This window comes from Acyrthosiphon pisum, chromosome X, assembly GCF_005508785.2.
Source record: "Acyrthosiphon pisum isolate AL4f chromosome X, pea_aphid_22Mar2018_4r6ur, whole genome shotgun sequence".
Taxonomy (NCBI): domain Eukaryota; kingdom Metazoa; phylum Arthropoda; class Insecta; order Hemiptera; family Aphididae; genus Acyrthosiphon; species Acyrthosiphon pisum.
Window position 1 is genome coordinate 79,649,164 of NC_042493.1, and position 6,218 is coordinate 79,655,381.

The window sequence follows — 6,218 nt, forward strand, 5'->3', positions numbered from 1 at the left end:
TGTCTAAGGTAAAAACCAATGAACAAAAATGATAATTTTCAACTCTAAAACCCTAATATTATCGGTTTTTACTTTATTTTTTTGTCTGCGACCCACCATTTGGTAACCCCCTGGTGTATATATATATATATATATATATATAGTATAAACTATGAAGTATGATTATATTATGATATAAACACGTCCGAAGTCATGACAAATTGTATTAAAAATGTTATAAAGTTTCATACAATTTCAACTCATTTAAGACAAAATATCGTCAAAGATGGTTTTGACTACCAGCTATACCCTGCAGTAGCGTATTAAGGGGGTGGGCAAGGAGGGCAATCGTCCCAGGCAGCACTTTTCGGGGGCAGCAAATTTTCGTGGGACCTTTTTTTTGAAAACAGATTTACAATGATTTAGGCAACAAAATGATCTATTAATAACTTAATATAAAGCTATTAATATAATAACTATTCTGTGAAATCAATCTCCACAACTGATAATACGCGTTTGTCACCGAATACCAAAAGCTATTTTTCTGAGCCTAAACTAAACATTTCTTCTTGGCTATGGTGTTAGACGTTAGTAACATCTTACTATTAGTAGGTACAAGAGGGCCATACCTATATTAAAAATGGTAAATTGTACAGGAGAGTGTTTTTAATATTTAATAGCTTACAGACTACAGTAATTTATAAGTTATCTTCAGCCGCATGCTCACATAATAGGTATAACAAATTGTATTCGAAAATTTCTTGTAAGTTTGATGATGAACTTTTTAAAAACTTAAATTTACCAGAAATAGTATTTATTTATAAAAACAATAAACATTTTGAGATAAGGTCTTATTGCATTGATCATTTTATTTACTATAAACTAATTATTTAATATTTATATTAACATACTTTTCTAATAATAAATAATTACTGATGACAATAATATTATTATTATAAATTGTATTTCATACATAATATTATTAGATTCTGAGCGGCCCGATGAAAGCAATGATTTTACAATAATGTGAATTGATTTTTTTGTATGTGTGTCTATATAGGTACATGATAAATGGTTGAAATAAAATATTGCTTCGATTTCAACTTCAGTATCGTTTTTAGTAGGAAAGTGAACCTAGTTGGTTCTTTAAAAAAGTCAAAAATAGAAAATTTCCATTAGTTTTCAAAAGCGCCGTGATACAATTTAGGAAAAACGGAAATTTTACGTAAGTTACATGTTTTTGACAAAATTGATTTTGATTGTTTGGTGTAACTAGAAAAAAATAACCATAGCTATCTAGATTCATGACATTTTTTTAAATTATGAATTATAAATTATTATCATTGGACGATTTTTTCGGTTTCTATAAATATTTATGTTGATTTTAACCATGATTTTAATTAAAGAAGGCAGTATACCATTATGCGGATTTATCGATGTCTTTCCCAAGAAATATAAATTGTTAATAAGTTAACTATTTTATAAACAGATAAAAAATAAATTAATAAATTTTATAATTTGCTTTGATTATTTTGTTATCACAGTCACTCGATAGATTTTTATATTTTTAATACTATTACCAGATCAAATGTTGAAGTGTGTTGTAAGTTTTTTTTGTGGATGAGAAAAATTGACACTATAAAAAATCGGGGGAGAGTGCATTAAATAAAATATGTACCCAGGGCAGAAAAATCCTAAATACGCCACTGCCTACACCTACCTACTATATACGTATTATATCGACCTTACTATATTATAGAACATATACCTAACTTGTTTATGTTATAAACATTTTTATTTAAAAATTGTACTTTATAGCATTTTTAATATTATTTGTTATAACATGATATAATATGTATATATAGATGTATTATTAGATCACAAATAGTAATAAATCTCATCGAACTTCATGACTTCATTTTTAATATTATTTATTATGACTTGTTTATATTCTATATACCTATACTGGCTACTTCGTAGGCATTGGTGTACTTACTATATATGTACTAAGTATCTTTATATTATGCAAATAAAATGTATAAAGTATCCACCGTCAACAATGTACATTTTTACCCGACCATACAAAGTGACCGTTTACAAATTATAACATATGGTAGCTTATGGCTGTATATTCGAATGATTATCAGGTGCTCTTAGATTATTAGGAATAGGTACCTACTATATCTATGCAGTTGTTTTCTAATAACGTCATTTAAACAAAATACAGGCCTGCTATAGTACTATACAGACATTTCATATTTGATTCGTCGATTATTTTCATTTCGTATCGGAGATTATCAGTTATTATTCTATGCGTTGCGTGTTTCTAAACCTGTTGTTTCAAATCGTGTCTACCTTCATCTTCGAAAATGGTTTTAGACTTTTACTTTTTAGAAAAGTGAGAGATGGTACCTATTGGCGTTATTTATTTCCTGAGTTTACTAAGTAATTAATAATTGTCTAAAACGTTATTACCGCTTACGCAGCCCCGGGTGGCAAATGTTTTCGACGATGCGATAACATCTATTTAATAGCGGCCAGAGATGTTTAACAATTTAATCCGGCCCCGCGTTGTAGCACACTCGAGAATCGTGAATGAAGTCCAGGATGGAACTTGTGTTAATTTAAGACATTTTTAGATTTTCTCAACGGTTTCTTTAAAAGCACACAGAAAATTGACTGATAACTAGGTATCGAAAACTACATCGAAGAAATGTCGCCACCGTGATGGTTTATACGATTGTGCATTTGTGCATACTATTTTACCCGTACAAATATACATTACTATATTTTATTATACTTTACGGTACATTATAGTGTAGGTACCTTTATGAAAAACCTATGGTGATCATACCATGGTTACATAGGCGTAGCGTGATGAATTTATATAGAGGCGCTATAGGTAGTAGGTATATTATATTTTTGGTACACAACATAATATACTTTAAAAGTGTAACTAAAAAAATTACAGAATGGGGAGGGCTAAACAAAATTTTAGGGGGGATATATCCCCCTTAGCCCCCCCCCCATTCTATACGCCTATGTATAGTTTTCTTGAAGATTATCATTTATCTTTATCTTATATCGCATACGGCAAACGTGCTATGCGTTATCGTCATTAATAATAATATGTTATAATTACAATTTAAGATATCTTACCTATATCATAGTTATGATGTATGATATTGTTTGATAAATAGTCGAAGGTTAGATAACTGAATAATACATAAATTAAAATAACAAACATATTTGAGGTTAAACACTATTCAAAACATCTTACTTTATCTAATATAGGTAGGGGAAATCTAGGGCCTAAAATTGTGTGCAATAGCACACACTATGTACAGTAGCTATAATATTAAATGTGCAGTAGCAAATTTAAAAGTGTGCAGTTCTTATTTTCGGCTTTTATACATTTTTATTATTTGATTAATATTCAATATTGGTGATTGAAAATTACGAATTAGCATATTGTATTTATTTAATATCCTTAACATTAAAAATAATACCGACTACACCATATTCAGGACGGCTTAAAATTTAATAGGTAAGTATATTAAGCCAAATTATTTCGTTTTTAATTTTAAAAGGTTTAGCCATATACCTTTATGTATCAATGACTTTTATAGAAGATTGTCTTACATTGATTTATTTATTATAACTAATTATTAATAAATAGCAAAAATAATCATGCAATGAAGTTATATGCGGCATGTACTAGGTATAATATGTTCATTATTTTAAAATATTTTGGTGTGGAGTAGCAAAATATGTTAATTTTAGGCCCCGGGGAAAGCGGGGCAAGTTGACTAATTTGATTTTAAACATTTATTAAGACACCTAGTGGTAATTTCAGATACATATAGATACATATCTATGCATATATATAAATTATATGGATATAGAAATGATTATATGATAAAAATTAAACACGTGTTATCATTTATTTGTTAATTGTATTACAATTAAATGTAAAAACCGTAAACTGTAAGGCTTTTACGATACACTAATTAAGTAAAACCTTTTATTTTTGCATATGTGGTAGTGGTATTTTTTAGCAATTATTTTATACTGGTAGTAAACACAATTGTATTATACTTTAGGTGTGAATAACAATCTTCACAAAAGTACACGCTAGGTCAAGTTGACATAGGTACTCGTTATTTAAATAGTAATATTATGTTCCTAACTCCACAATAATTTGAGTATGGTCCGTATAAAATATATGTAATTATAATGCAAGTTTGAATTTTTTTACGAACTTCAGAGATTTTATTTGTTAAAAAAATAAAATTAATTTTAAATAAAAGAAAATATTTGTTGAGCACCAATTTTTTAATGTACTCAGACCTAAAAAAAGTTATACAAAATATATTATATCTTGTTAAATTAATATTATATAGGTACTAATTAAAGTTATTTTAAAAGATTTAATTGAGATTTATAAAATCTAAATTTGACAGAACCAAATCAGAAGTCAACTTACCCCATTGAAACATTTGGGGTCAATCATGAGGCAAGTTGATGAAATTGACAAACTTACATAAAATATTTTTAAGACATAAGGTACCTACTTAATATTAAGAAACCCAAAAATTTCCATTTACTTTTATGCCAGTATGCATAGTCAATGTAGTGTCATATAAGACATGTTAAACTCAGTGGCGCCGAACGCGCATTTTTTATGGGGTGGTTTGCCCCAGTGTTTGCTTTGTGATAGTTGAATTTACAATATAATAATGTGGGTGGTGAGTGGTGGGGGTAAATAATTTTTATACTTTGCCCCCACCAAATGTAAAACAAGTTGGCGCCACTGGTTAAAATATGTTTTATGTGACACACAATATGTCACACACACCAGTGTTTAATCCAGGGATACTCAAAGGGTGGATGCCCCCCCCCCCCATTCAACCACCCACTCTGAAAAATACAACTGTAAACAACATTTTTTTTTTTTTGTAAATGTACAAAGCTCGTTAGGATTTTATTGTTAATGGATATATATTACTTACCGCCTTACCGGTCACATATTTTACATCAAAATACCCAGAACTTATCTAATTTCGTATTAAAAAAAAAAAAACAATTAATTTTCATCAACGTTTCAAAAACGTAGAGCCATCTATTTACTAAATTCGGGACGAGACCAGGGCTTGCATTTGAAAATTCCGTTGTATGTTACTTACAATAATTAAAACGTTCGTAAACAAAATTTGCGTTTATCGCTATTTAGAATAGTGTGAATATCTATTAAATGTATTAATAATAACCAATGAGGGCAGGTAATGGCCTGGATATGGATTAAAATATAATCGATTCTAATGTCCGTATGCATGAAATAAATATTTCTACGAAACCAATATAAATTTTAAATAAATGAATTTTAAGTTATTTCATTTTTCGTTCAATGAAATTCTATAAAATACGTTTTGCGTTATGTTTTGTTTTATGTTAATTAATTATTTTTGAGTATCACTTTCCGTTATAATTACGTTTACAAACTTCAATCGTTTTTTATCAAATATAACGTTATAATCATAACTTTTGCAAGCCATGGACAAGATATATTTGGATATTTTATGGTGTATACAAATAGGTAAGTATTAAAGAAGGAGAAGACCCACATTAGGAATTTATCAGAGGCAATCGATTTGTTGCAAGAAAAAAAAATCGTCGTATATTAGATTAATTTCAAAAATAATTAATATGTTTTCTAATTTGTATACAATAAATAAAATATTTAAATAATATGGTATCAAATGTCAAATATATCGAATCAGTTGTAAACTTAATTAATAATATTAAAATGATTTATATTACAGAAAAGGAATGACCAATGAAAATAAAGTGAGCACCCACTAGAAAAATTGTCCAGATGCAACACTGTATATTATACCTATTATTATGTCTTGTACTCTCGTGGGAATCGTGGGTGACAGTGAGAAACTCAGAAAGTTTGTATATATATCTAACACGCTGATGGTATCTATATAACAATATATATCCTGTACGGTTTTGTTTGTTTTTTAATGCGGAGTTGATGGTATAGCTGCAGGTTGTAGCTAAGCAGGTCACGATGATTATGCATAATATAATTCAAACATTATTATATCTTTCTCTCACACTTTTATTATCATCGAAACAACAATTATCATCGTCATAACCAATAATATTATTATATACATTATACATATTATATAAAAAAAAAAAAAAATGTTTTTATGATAACAATTCTAAAC

General features: G+C 28.3%; 1 long non-coding RNA gene across 1 annotated transcript; it reads left to right on the forward strand.

Annotated features, from left to right (window-relative positions):
- The first annotated feature begins 1,832 nt into the window (after positions 1-1,832).
- On the forward strand, positions 1,833-6,218 carry LOC107882967. Its single transcript, XR_001679018.2, has 2 exons — positions 1,833-3,526; positions 5,802-6,218. It is a non-coding gene; the product is annotated as an uncharacterized LOC107882967 (long non-coding RNA).